The 14,516-nt window shown below is 41.9% G+C and overlaps 1 long non-coding RNA gene across 1 annotated transcript; it reads left to right on the top strand.

The window, feature by feature from the left end:
• Nucleotides 1–303: 303 nt before the first annotated feature.
• On the top strand, nt 304–14,516 carry LOC138956632 (uncharacterized). The gene is made up of 7 exons (XR_011452730.1): nt 304–508; nt 2,755–3,078; nt 3,385–3,632; nt 4,786–5,027; nt 5,790–5,870; nt 7,845–8,061; nt 12,987–14,516. It is a non-coding gene; the product is annotated as an uncharacterized lncRNA (long non-coding RNA).

Raw genomic sequence — 14,516 nt, 5'->3', positions numbered from 1 at the left:
ACAAGAGGCGAAGCCTTCAAGGCTCACGTAAGAAATAGACAAACAGTAACACAAACTCAATCACTCCGTCACACATACACACCCACACACACAGTAAGCTTAGGTGACACTGTGCAAGAAAGAGAGACACTAGATCTAGATCTGTCTGTATACAACTCTCCTGTGTTCACTTTCAAGTGAATAACTATCGTTCTGATATCATTTTAAAGTGAAGCTAAAGAAACCTGGTATCGGCACTGCTGTGCATCTCCTATGATCTCAATGGTATCAAGGCACGGGTCATCAACAGATAAAGTTGGATGAAACTTAGTCTCAATCAAAAGGTACTTTACAAAACAGGGAAGGAAGTCGCGTCATCAATAATTAATTTCCAATCAAATGGCCCCTTGCAGACAGCGTTCGTTCGTGTCACAGGCGACTTCCGGCTAGTTCATGACGGTGACCCGTGGAGAGGGAAAGCTTTACATTGTGGCTGACGAAGTACTCGACTTTATTTCTGTATGACTAGGTAAGAGGCTTCATTTGTTGAAGAAGTGTCATATACTTACGTTGATTTTCTTCACTTGGCTTGGCTGTTCTCATTCTAACCCAGTTACGGGTAGGCAACGCGTGTTAAATTCATAGACATGGCATTCTTCACTTATTTTTGATACAATTCCAAGCCAAAGAACATTTGTCGTGGAAATTGATTGACGGAATGAGCTTCAAACTTAAGCATAATTAATTAATGTTGTTCAATCGACGAAAATGCACCGAAAATGGCGGACGTCAGTTACGCGAAAGAGTTGTCCCCCTTGTCCGTTAATTCCTTCTTTGACCCATGGCCATGTAAACAAAATGCATTCGTATAGTTCATCGGAGTTCATTCCGTAACTTCAAAGGGATCTAAAATGACTTGTTATGATTACAAGTGCAGGTTCCACAAATTTGGATACTTATACTGCGGGATTTGCACTCAACACTGGACTGGACATCTAGATGTATGGCCGGGAACGTAGAAGAAGAAGAAGAAGAAGGATACTTAAATGCCTCTGAATTATAAGCTATGAATTTAACACGGTCTTCTTCTTCTTCTTCCGTAGAGGACTGGGTTCTTGCGAACGTCTCAGACTCAGGTTGAGTCACTGTTACCGAGAGTGGCTAGCTCCAGCAAACAGGGAGATTAAAAAGGTGGGGAGGTTAAAACTATGTACAGGGGAGAGTGCGTTCAAGGGGCTCGCATGCCCGACTGCAGGAGACTGCCGCTGAGACAGGAGCGAAACGACTCCAGGTAGGACGCCGACGATACCAGTGTTGGCAACTTATTCCATTCGGAGATTGTGGGGGGGGGGGGGGGGGGGGGAATAATGAGTTTGAAAGGGCTGGGTGGAGGGCGTGTTCGAGGGTCAGAGGGATAGGTGTATGCCGCTGCGGCGATGGCTACTAGTGAGTTATTGTTTTTGTACAATCTCACTAGTCACATGTTTCGACGGCGGGTCTCCATGCTGTCTCAGTTGAGTTTGTTGAGCATAGTGGTAACGGAGCCAGGGTTCCTGTCTGTGTAGTTGTTGAACCCATACCTTGTCGCTGGACCTTTTCCAGTGGAGCATACTCCAGGGTGGGCCTGACCATGTGGTGTAGGTTGCCGTCTTCGCCTTTTGGGTACACTCCCTGAAGTTGCGTCGCAGAAAACCAATAGTCCGGTTCCCTTTAGCAGCCACATTGTTGATATGGTGGGTCCATGTGAAATTGTACAAGATTGTTACCCCTAGGTACTTGCAGCTTGCGACGGTTTCTAGCTTTTGACCGTGAAGAACGTAGTCAAACAGGTGTGCGATTTTGCCTCTTTCATGGTTGATGTGGATGGTGTTGCATCAGTTTGCTGGGGTTAAAGCTCATTTTCCATGTGGTCTCCCATTCAGCCAGGGCATCCAGGTCTTGTTGGAGCAGAACTTGATCTCGCGGTAAAGTTTAAGATTACCCATATTGGTTGAATGTACGTCAAAAAACAACCAAATCTCCAATCCCCTTTCCCTTACTATCTTTGTCTCCCTTTCTCTCTCCCTTTGACTCTCTCTCTCTCTCTCTCTCTCTCTCTCTCTCTCTCTCTCTCTCTCTCTCTCTCTCTCTCTCTCTCTCTGCTTTAACTCTCTCCCTCTCTCTTTGCTTTAACTCTTTCTCCTTCTCCTGTTTCTAGACCGGCACGGTTGGCCTAGTTGTAAGGCGTCCGCCCCGTGATCGGGAGGTCGTGGGTTCGAACCCCGGCCGGGTCATACCTAAGACTTTAAAATTGGCAATCTAGTGGCTGCTCCGCCTGGCGTCTGGCATTATGGGGTTAGTGCTAGGACTGGTTGGTCCGGTGTCAGAATAATATGACTGGGTGAGACATGAAGCCTGTGCTGCGACTTCTGTCTTGTGTGTGGCGCACGTTATATGTCAAAGCAGCACTGCCCTGATATGGCCCTTCGTGGTTGGCTGGGCGTTAAGCAAACGAATAAACAAACAAAAAATTCTCCTGTTTCTGTTTTCTGGTTTATTTTTATTGGATAATCTTTGCATGCGGGTTTTTACACCATAAGAACCATGTCTAGATGCCACTAGTGCCTGCTGCAAAACTGTACTTTTGTTGTCTTTTTTTCCCTGTTTCTCATCATTTTGTTTTTCCATTTAACTTGTTGCAGATTTTCCTTTCGATGAGCAACACTTTTGAAGACTAGACTGTCATTATGACTTAAACAATTTATAGATTTTCATATTGATGTCAAACATTTACAGATTCATCGACTTCTTGACAAAGCTGAGAGAAAAAGTCCCAGAAGTGTGCCTGTGGTGCGCCAGCCTTGAAAAGTCTCACCCCCATGGCTGGTCGAAAAACCTCTAACCTTGTCCCTGAGAACTCCACCCTGCATCACCCAAGAAATCCAACGGTCAAAGGAGATTGAGATGTTCTCTCTGTCTCACACCCCTAACGCCACTGAAGGCCCAGCGGCCAGGTGGCTGAAGCACGAGGGTTAGCCTGGACATTCTGAAAGAGGGGCTGAGGACTGCGAGAAAGCAACTTTACCGTTCTACTGAAGGAGCTTGGTGTTGGTCAGTCAGGTAGGGATCAGTTGCTTAAAAATCCTTCTGATCTTACAAGTCATTCCTTAAGACCAGTCTTAATATACACAGTAAGATTCAGCACAGCTGCATTCCAAACAACATGGAAATGATTTTTTTTTTTTTTTACAGATGAGTAGGCGGTGTTTTTTTCTCTGTCGCAGACACCACCAACAGGACTATTAATTTAAGATATGGCTTGACAGGGAAATGGTCACTGATTCAATACCTGTAAAATATATAATTTCTTTATTTTTTAATAGAGCCATTCTTTTTAAGTACATGTATGTATTTGTGTGTTCACAGTGTTGTGGTGAAACACTAGCTAGCAAAGATGGCATCGACTCCAAAAAGGCCAACCCAAGAAATGCAACGGTCAAAGGAGATTGAGATGTTCTCTCCATCTCACACCCCTAACGCCACTGAAGGCCCAGCGGCCAGGTGGCTGAAGCACGAGGGTTAGCCTGGACATTCTGAAAGAGGGGCTGAGGACTGCGAGAGCTGTTGGAAAGCAGTTGCCGTTCTACTGAAGGAGCTTGGTGTTGGTCAGTCAGGTAGGGATCAGTTGCTTGAAAATCCTTCTGTTCTTACAAGTCATTCCTTAAGGCCAGTCTTAATATATATATATATATATACTGAGCAACAAAAGAAACGCGAATAAATTCTGGAATGTTTGACAAAATTTTGAACAATTGTCAATTACAAAGTTAGAATTATCAAACCACAAAAGTTTGATGAAGGCATATTTGACTAACTGTTGTGTGATTATTATGATGCTGCGACTTTCAACACACGGGACAAGCAGGTTTAACGTTAACGAAGTTTTGGAGGTCTCGTTCAATCAGTCTTCATCGCGCTCTCTAGCTACTGATCGGACGCTGGTGGCTTCCAATAATGTTCCTGGTAGTGTTAGTGGCTGTATTGAATCGATCTCGAAGACGTGTCAGGAAATTGCGATATTTTCTTATTGAGGTAATGCGAATAATCTACCGCGTTGCATAACTGCAGTGCTTCTAATGTGAACATTGCTGAAGGTGATAGAGTGTTGACATATGCACGTTTAAAGCACATGCCAGTGCTTCTGGATCATCCCCAGCTTTAAATCGACCTGGCATTTTGGTGGTGTCAATCTTGGCATCCTGGCTGTTTCAAAAGTGAGACTGGCAGCAAGGGTGCCATGGTCTCTTTTGGTTGCTGATGCATTAGTGAACACATCTCACACATCAGATTTCTCCTGCTCCACTTGCATGTGCTGCGAGCGCGCATTATGTGTTTCACGTGAAACCTGCTTGTCCCATTTGTTGAAACTGTCGCAGCATCAAAATAATCACACAAAAGCAAGGTCAAACATGCCTTCATCAAACTTTTGTGATTTGATAATTCTAACTCTATAATTTTTGGAGATTTTGTCAATCAAACAATGACGATTGTTTTCGGGTTTCATTTGTTGCTCGGTATATATATACAGTAAGATTCAGCACAGCTGCATTCCAAACTATGTGGAAATAAAATGTAAAAAAATTTTTTTTACAGATAAGTAGGCGGTGTTTTTTTCTCTGTCGCTGACACCACCGACAGGATTATTAATTTAAGATATGGCTTGACAGCGAAATGGTCACTGATTCAATACCTGTAAAATATACAATTTCTTTATTTTTTAATAGAGCCATTCTATTCAAGCACATGTATGTATTTGTGTGTTCACAGTGTAGTGGTGAAACACTAGCGCAGCTAGCAAAGATGGCATCGACTCCAAAAAGGCCAACCCAAGAAATGCAACGGTCAAAGGAGATTGAGATGTTCTCTCCATCTCACACCCCTAACGCCACTGAAGGCCCAGCGGCCAGGTGGCTGAAGCACGAGGGTTAGCCTGGACATTCTGAAAGAGGGGCTGAGGACTGCGAGAGCTGTTGCCGTTCTACTGAAGGAGCTTGGTGTTGGTCAGTCAGGTCAGTTGCTTGAAAATATTTCTGTTCTTGCAAGTCATTCCTTAAGGCCAGTCTTAATATATATATACAGTATAAGATTCAGCACAGCTGCATTCCAAACAACGTTGAAATGAAATGATTTTTTTTTTTACCTGTAAAATATATAAAATCTTTATTTTTGAGTCACTTGAGAAAAAGTGACTCTATGTAATCGGTCAGTGTTAGTCTGTCCGGCCGGCCGTCCGGCCAGCCGGCCGTCCGTAGACACCACCTTAACGTTGGACTTTTCTCGGAAACTATCAAAGCGATCGGGCTCATATTTTGTTTAGTCGTGACCTCCAATGACCTCTACACTTTAACGATGGTTTCGTTGACCTTTGACCTTTTTCAAGGTCACAGGTCAGCGTCAAAGGAAAAATTAGACATTTTATATCTTTGACAAAGTTCATCGGATGTGATTGAAACTTTGTAGGATTATTCTTTACATCAAAGTATTTACATCTGTAGCCTTTTACGAACGTTATCAGAAAAACAAGGGAGATAACTAGCCTTTTCTGTTCGGCAACACACAACTTAACGTTGGGCTTTTCTCGGAAACTATAAAAGTGACCGGGCTCAAATTTTATGTGAACGTGACTCATTGTGTTGTGAATAGCAATTTCTTCCTGTCCATCTGATGCCTCATATAATATTCAGAACTGCGAAAGTGACTCGATCGAGCGTTTGCTCTTCTTGTTTAATAGAGGTATGATCAAGTACATGTATGTATTTGTGTGTTCACAGTGTAGGGGTGAAAGACTGAAACACTAGCTAGCAAAGATGGCATTGACTCCGAAAAGGCCAAGCCTCCATGCCAGTGTTACTGTAAGTATGATTTGGTACTATTTTGCTTTGAATGTCTTTCCGTGACTCAGAAATGAAAAATAGTTTGCATTAGAAAAATACACGCTGCAGTTGAAAAGACAACAAACAAGTGTGTATTGATGTAGTTTAGACACAACCAACTTTTCAGTCGTGGCTTTTTCTTCTTCTTCTTCTTCTTCTTCTTCTTCTTCTTCTTCTTCTTCTTCTTCTTCTTTTTCTTCTGTTGAGTGACCATAGATCTTGGTCGACCATTACTGTCAGTGTCACTATAATTTTGCATGCTGGGTATCACTATCTGTATGCGTCTTCAACCACAGTCTAATCAGACTGTGCAGCAGGATCTTTTCCGTGCGCATTTGATGGTCTGCATGTGATGCACAGGTCAAGAGTAGGCACTAAGAGTCTTACTTAAGTCGACCCTGGATAGACTGAAAAATCATCCACCCTACTCTCTAGGGGACTCGTACCCCATCCAGGAAAATAACACCATACCCCCTAAATAGTACAGACGCTCTACCGACTGAGCCACAGAGTCCCCTGAGCGTCAGGTTTGTCAAGTGACCTGGACATTTTGCTACTGACGCGAGTGAGTGCCACGCTCGCAAATTCGAGTCTAAGTGGCAAAGGGGTGTAAGGTGAAAGTAAAAATAATGAAATTGAAAGTTATCTTCCTAGCATTGTTCAATATTTAGCAGGAATGTATATATAGATATATATTTATTTATATATGATATCTATATATAAATATAACCCTGAAGAAGCCTCCTGTCGGGGCAAAAATTTGGATCATCATTATTAACATATTCCATATTCATCACCTAAACTTATTCCCGGATTTTGTCTGATGTAAATAACTTCTACATATGTATGGGTGGCCGAGTGGTAACGCACTTGCGCTCGGAAGCGAGAGGTTGCGAGTTCGACCCTGGGTCAGCGCGTTAGCAATTTTCTTCCCCCTTTCCTAACCTAGGTGGTGGGTTCAAATGCTAGTCTTTCGGATGAGACGAAAAAACCGAGGTCCCTTCGTGTACACTATATTGGGGTGTGCACGTTAAAGATCCCACGATTGACAAAAGGGTCTTTCCTGGCAAAATTGTAGGCATAGATAAAAAATGTCCACCAAAATACCCGTGTGACTTAGAAAAGTAGGATATGCGCCGAAATGGCTGCGATCAGCTGGTCGATATGAATGCGTGATGTATTGTGTAAAAAATGCCATCTCACACGGCATAAATAGATCCCTGCGTCTTGAGTCAGAGTCTGGAGATACGCGCGTGATATAAGACTTCATATAACATAACATGTCCTCTCAACTTCCAGCCAAGGTGTTGAATCTCTGGGATTTTAATTGACAAAGAGTTATATGCTTGTTAGGCCATTGGAAATCTGAATATGACGTTATCGGGTTATCAATACAGTGTAACCAATCTTTGCAGGGGGCCCGGTAGCTCAGTTGGTAGAGCACTGGACTTGTGATCGGAAGGTTGAAGGTTGGAATTTGAGCCGCGACAGACACGGGTCAACTTTATGTGCAGACCCAGAGAAGGAAGCCATGTCCCACCCCCGTGTCATCACAATGGCACGTAAAAGACCTTGGTCATTCTGCCATAAGTGCAGGTGGCTGTATACACCTAAACACGCAGACACCTGGGTAGCGGGACTCTATTGCTGCTAGCTTTCCACTGGGAGGAAGCGACCCAAATTTCCCAGCGATGGGACAATAAAGTAATGAAAATGAAAATAAAAATTACAAGAGGTATGATCAAGTAGCCATTTTTTTAGATAAATGAATTGACGAATCAAATGTACTAAAACAAAAGGGAAAAAATTGCCAAGACATCGGCATCATGAGAACTGGAGTAATCTAGTTTAGCTTCTTGGCTTGTGCAACGGTTTATTGATAACACTTTTTTTTTTTTAATTATTACTACACGATTGTGAAAAGATCACGATTTTATTACATGTTTGTTGCAGGTTCACAGTCATCACTGGACAAGTGCCATGAAGAAATGCAGTTGGTCAGGAACCAGGAAGCTGCTCTTCAACCGGAGATCGTTCACCAGTGTTCCAATCTTGAGAAGCGGCTCTTACGCTTCAGTGCTTCTTGGAAGTGCCATGGTGTTTTATAAAACCTTCTACCAGCACAGACACGACGCAGTGGCAAGCATCATCCAAACAGGATGCTTTGAAGGTTTTTGTTTTTGTGTTACATTTATAGTCACTTGATTTCTCACAGGAATTTTTTTTAGCCTTGCCTGAAAAAGACAAGTTGCAAACTGAGTCACGTCCAATCCCACACCTACAATCTGGGTGTCTGTTTGTATTGTACTCTCTTTTGAATTTAAGTTTGTAGGAGCTGATTAATTTAACTTGGTATTAGTATTACAGCAGTCCCTGCAATGTACGGTCCCCAGCGTGAGCAGACACCTGACATGTACAGACACATTTGCTCGGCACGGAGTGTTTTCCTTCTATATTTGCCCCCCCCCCCTTCCTCAAACGGCCACCTGGAAAACGTGGACGCGGACACTCATTTTTGGTCCCAACAGCAGGTCATACCTCCAATGTACGGACAGACCATCAAAATTTTCACCACAAGAAAATCAATAACAGAGCAGTCCCTCCGGCTCTTGGTACAAATGTCACAGCCGCAAAGACGTGATGACAGTCACTGATAACTTGAGTGCACGTGTACCCATTAGGAGGGGGGGGGTTAGTTTTGGTCAGCAGTGGAGTACATGCGAAGATGCCAACATGAAAATGCACTTTGCTCTTTATTCTTGTCTGTTGGATGTAAACAACAGAAGCCACAGTTGATGAAGGTCCTGAGCAAAAGAGAGTGAAAAATCGGCCACAGTTCTCAGCATCGCGTGGCTGTGTGTAACCTCTTTCATGACAAGATACTCTTGTTTCCCCTCAGCCTTGACCAGTGAGTCGGTTGCCTAATCTGTGAACCCTTCAGTTGTCTTGCTTTGTCAAAAGTTAGACACAGTCAATTGGTTTTGCTCTGAGTGAACAGTGCAGGATTTATTTTATCTCTTCTTTTCAACACCATTCATACAAATCATTTTTTACAGAACGTTTAAAGAAATATTAGGAGTTTGTTCTTATTGTTAAGTACTAGTAGCTACAAGAAGTGGTTAGCATAGACTCAATCCTGTTGTTTATGTGTCTGTGTGAGTGTATGGGGGAGGGGGTGGTGTGGTCACCCTTCCCGTGACCGGCCACCTGCAATGTACAGTTTTGCTATGACCCAAGGGTGTCCGTTCATGAGAGGGACTGCTGTACTAATAGTAGCTATGCCAAACAGCCTCTGAAAAATGGTTGGTCACTTTGAATACAAATACAAGCTAAACCATTTGGTGAACTTGTATGTCATCTGCATGTTTTTTTGTACAGGAAACATAGAATTAGAAGAACATAACAGTGTAGTTGATTTGTATATGTACATCACTAATCCACCAAGAAAATCTGAGTTATACATGAAAATCATGTACTGCGCGACGCCATGGTCTGTAGCACCTATTTCGAGCAAAACGCGGTTTGGGTACACTCTTTACTATCGCTCCGACGTACAAACTAGACGTCCAAAAATCCCCCTCGCGTGTTAGGGGGAAGAATTTACCCGATGCTCCCCAGCATGTCGTAAGAGGCGACTAAAGGATTCTGTTTCTCCTTTTACCCTTGTTAAGTGTTTCTTGTATAGAATATAGTCAATTTTTGTAAAGATTTTAGTCAAGCAGTATGTAAGAAATGTTAAGTCCTTTGTACTGGAAACTTGCATTCTCCCAGTAAGGTATTAATATATTGTACTACGTTGCAAGCCCCTGGAGCAAACTTTTGATTAGTGCTTTTGTGAACAAGAAACAATTGACAAGTGGCTCTATCCCATCTCCCCCCTTTCCCTGTCGCGATATAACCTTCGTGGTTGAAAACGACGTTAAACACCAAATAAAGAAAGAAAGAAACGTCCAAAAATAACAAGATATTTTGAGTCAAAAGTTGTGGGTTTTTTTTAAGTAAAATGTAAATTTGTTCACTTTATGTTGTCGGATCTTACAAACACTCAGATAGATGTCTGCCTCACAGTTTTGTATGTGCTATAATAAAGATGTATTATCTGTTTTCCCAAAGCGACCGTCTCGAAAATGTCACTGAGTTGACCTGCAATGAAATCCAAGATGGCGGCCAACACACGTGTTGTTCGTAGTTCGAATCAAACACGGTATGCAATGCATTTTGAAGGCAACTGGCATTTGTTCAATAGGATAAACTTTCTTTTGCAGAATAATTGTCCCAGGAAAAGGTTTATGGAGAAAATTGCCGGAAAATGTTGAGGAAGCGAAACATTGAGCCTTGTGGCATCAAATGAACATCATATACGCGGTTCTTATACTTTCTTCTGTAAACTGCAAAGGCACATTGGATTGGATTGGATTGGATTGGATAAGATTTACAGTCCAGTGAGGTTACCCTCATGGAAATTCGGGCTGCTTTCTCCCCAGGGAAAGCGAGCTGCCATACATACGGCGCTACCCTTTTTTTTTTTTTTTTCCTGCATGCATGTATTCATGTTTCCTAAGACTTAATGCCGTGTGAGATGGATTTTTTTAACTTTATTCCAAGTCCCACGGGTATTTGATGGACATTTTTATCTATGCCTATACAATTTTGCCAGGAAAGACCCTTTTGTCAATCGTGGGATCTTTAACGTGCACACCCCAATGTAGTGTACACGAAGGGACCTCGGTTTTTCGTCTCATCCGAAAGACTAGCACTTGAACCCACCACCTAGGTTAGGAAAGGGGGGACATACAAGTTCAGTCAAAGTTGGAAATATATCTTGCCTTTAACGGTGGAAGGTAGTGTGAAATATAAGAACAAAGGGAATTTGAAGCGATCACCAAGTAAACCTGACTTCACTCTGTAATGAGATTGCCAGGCGGAGAGACTGACCACTGTGAGATATTTTTAGACTATACTTCCTCGAGAGTAAAAATTGAGTAGAATACATTTAGGAAGATTGAGATTCAGATCACCTAATAAAAAGACATAGCCAAAATTGCTCTGGAATGCCCCTTTAACCTTCACTGGATCACGTGTTGGACAGCACGGTCCATTTACTTCCCAAAGAAGGATTCAACGTTAAAAGTATGGGCTGTTAAAAGTATGGGCTGTACATGACCCACGCCATCCGAATAGGGATAAACGTTTTGTCGCCTCTTTGCAGAGTATGGGTCGTACACAACCCACGCCATCCAAATAAGGATAAACAACGTAAAATTCCTTACATCTTCTTCTTTTTCTGCGTTCGTGGGCTGCAAATTCCTTACATAATTCCATATGGGTCGTCCACAACCCACATCATCCGGACGGTGTAGTTCAAATTATGTCATCGTTTATTTGTTTGTTTACAAAGATGATCTTTCAAAAGTTTGGCAATGGGAAGGTCGTATGGTGATTAGAGATTACGTGAAGTCTCAATTAAAAACTCTAAATAGTTTCAGAGATAAACAATTTTGTGAGGACCGGCACGGTTGGCCTAGTGGTAAGGCGTCCGCCCCGTGATCGGGAGGTCGTGGGTTCGAACCCCGGCCGGGTCATACCTAAGACTTTAAAATTGGCAATCTAGTGGCTGCTCCGCCTGGCGTCTGGCATTATGGGGTTAGTGCTAGGACTGGTTGGTCCGGTGTCGGAATAATGTGACTGGGCGAGACATGAAGCCTATGCTGCGACTTCTGTCGTGTGTGGCGCACGTTAAATGTCAAAGCAGCACCGCCCTGATATGGCCCTTCGTGGTCGGCTGCGCGTTAAGCAAACAAACAACAACATTTGTGAGGCTCTGGGTCATCCCCGACTCACGAAGCACGGTGAAGGTTAAGGAATCTTGGCCAAGAAACTTTGACTTTTTTAAATAACTCATTTACCTGCCCATCCACTAAATAATTCCCTTCCTGATCAAGCAAGATATATTTTATCATTTACATAGTTCACATAATTATCATGGAGCATTGGCAAACCGAAGACTGAAAAAGTATTGACGTGTGTAGTTTTTGCTGTACACTCAGGGTATTGCGACTTCACAAGCCAAAGATTAGGATGTTAGGTAATGTGATAGCAATGAATAGACACAGTTTTTCTGAAATTGTTTTTTTTTAATGCTCATATGAACCACTTGACTCTGAGTGAAGTTGTCGTCTCGCCGACTGCACAAGGGCTTGAAAAATCATAGAAACTGATGAAATGGTGCTTTTCCAACTTTTTTGCTCCAACCTTTGGTTTAAACAAGGTTTTATTCCGTTGCACATGGTACAGTAGTAAAACAAGAAATAATAGGGACACGAACTCATGTCAACGCTTATATTACAGGCCATATACAGGAATGGTGGATAATACAAATTGGATGTGGGACAGAAAAAATTTGGACAGAAAAAATTCTCCTTTGTAACAGTCCGTGACAGAAAGGGCTGTAGTGTTTTTGGTGATACTCTGCAGCTTTAACTTCAAAACCAAGTTACCTGTAAATTTGAGTGGGAGGCGAGATGCACGGGATCTCACCTGGTTTAGGGGAATAGCTAGTTCTCTTTTTTAAACATTTTTAGAACGTTATTGTGAGTTTAGGAACAGGTAGGTTATTTTCCCCGTGGTTTTTACACCATGTTATTCACAATTTTGTACATCGTAGCGGGAGCTGTACAGTTTAATTCTTTTTATGTGAACGTGGCAGTCCACACCAGTATTTCGTCGTAGACGGACGTCTTGTTACAGAGTTCATAAGCCGTTGGACATGTTACATTTTGAATAAGACTACAATAGTCTTTGTATTGTGGTTGATAGTAGTTCTTTATCTGTGGTAGGCTTTGATTCGATCTGTTTATTTTATTTGTGTTGACTTGTTCTTGTCAGTGCGTTGTATAGTATTGCTCGCCATTTTGTTAGAGCTACGTTGTGAATTTGTTTATTGTGAAAATGTGGTTATAAAAAAAATTGATAACATATGGATCTTTTTTTTCCCGTAATTTGATATTGTGATTGTAATGGTATTGTAAACGGAGGTAAGGCTAGTTTATATAAGCATATATATATGTAACTAACGAACGTTGAGTTTCTTTCCAGGCTTTGTTTGTCCTTTCCCTGTGCAATCGGCTGTCCTGCCTGGGAGCTGGACGACTGGTTGTCTCAGCTTTTGGATGCCGGGGGGGAGAGGTATCCAGCATATGGCGTCTTCCTGTCACCAGCTTCAGGTTTCGTCATTGTAGCGGAGCTGTTTCTGGGAGAAGGTGTGTGTATCGCCTTGAGGGTATGTGGCGTGGCTTGTCTAGTCGTCGTTGGACGATCATCAAACTTATTGGTCTACGCGTCGTAGGACATTCATGGACTATTTCTTCTTTCATCACAGAGACGACGTTCCACGCTAAAAATCAAAATTGCGTCGGATAAATGGATTCGTCGCCCGACTGCTGGGAGCGAAGGACTTTGCCCAACCAGGCAGGAGGGCTGCTGTGCATCAGACACAGACACACACACACATTGTCATTGGCTTAGGCCTACTACAGTTTTTGCGATCGTCTTATTCCAATTCTGATTTTTGTATACTTCTTTGACTTGCCTATATGAATCACAAATCCGAGTGATTTTTTTGTGCAGATTATATTATCAGGTTTACATTCCAACCAAAGATAGTTTGATAATTTATCAAAACATTTTCAAGTGAGCAACATTCAACGACTTTCATGGACCAAATTAAACCACATTTAATTCAATATCGATAAACATTTGGACATATTGCTGCTATACGAAAAATAGGTTCAAAATAAAGCAGATAATAAATGAACAGAAGAACTACTGTACTTCTAAATACGTAATTATTAATCCACGACATCTAAATAAATGTCTCACCCCTCTCCCCGAACTAATCTTTATGACAAGCATACACATTTCTGTCAGCAGTGTCTTGAAAGTTATCAGAAAAACCATACGTACGAGTGGCTTTATAAACACGCTTGCGAACTTTCTACAAATTGATGGTGCTGAATTAAATTAGATGCTATTGCTGATTACTATATTTTAATCTCTTATTACATAATGTCTGGTAAATGTTTGTAATATTGTTTGTAATCTTATCTCCTGTCTAACTCTCTCTCTCTCTCTCTCTCTCTCTCTCTCTCTCTCTCTCTCTCTCTCTCTCTCTCTCTCTCTCTTTGTCAGAACCTACCAACTTGCAATGCAAAACTAAAGGTTTTAAGCAATTTTGTCTCATCATTATTGTTGAGTTTGTGAATGCAAAACCTTCTGTGCACAAGTAAACAGCCCATAACTAAGGATCAATTCCTCATATTTGCACATTTTTGTTCCTACCAACAACAACAAAATTACAAGAAGCCTCCCCAGTACAATAGAAGTCTATGGAAGGCAGAATTTTACAGACTATAACACACATTTTTTTAAACTTTTTTTCTTCTCAAATCTGCAAAACTGCACATCTTGCACTGACAGCGACGATTATTATTTATGAAGGTGAGTACTTATAAGTAAACATGATTGTACAGTAAAAGATTGGCTCTTCAACTTTGATGTTTTGTTTAGTGATTTTATAAAACAATGTTATTGGGACTGTGGTAAAAAAAATAAAAGAACCATCTGTCA

This window comes from Littorina saxatilis, unplaced genomic scaffold (assembly GCF_037325665.1).
Source record: "Littorina saxatilis isolate snail1 unplaced genomic scaffold, US_GU_Lsax_2.0 scaffold_1241, whole genome shotgun sequence".
NCBI lineage: Eukaryota > Metazoa > Mollusca > Gastropoda > Littorinimorpha > Littorinidae > Littorina > Littorina saxatilis.
Note: the sequence above shows the minus strand (reverse complement) of the source record. Positions and strands in the feature narration are given on the sequence as shown.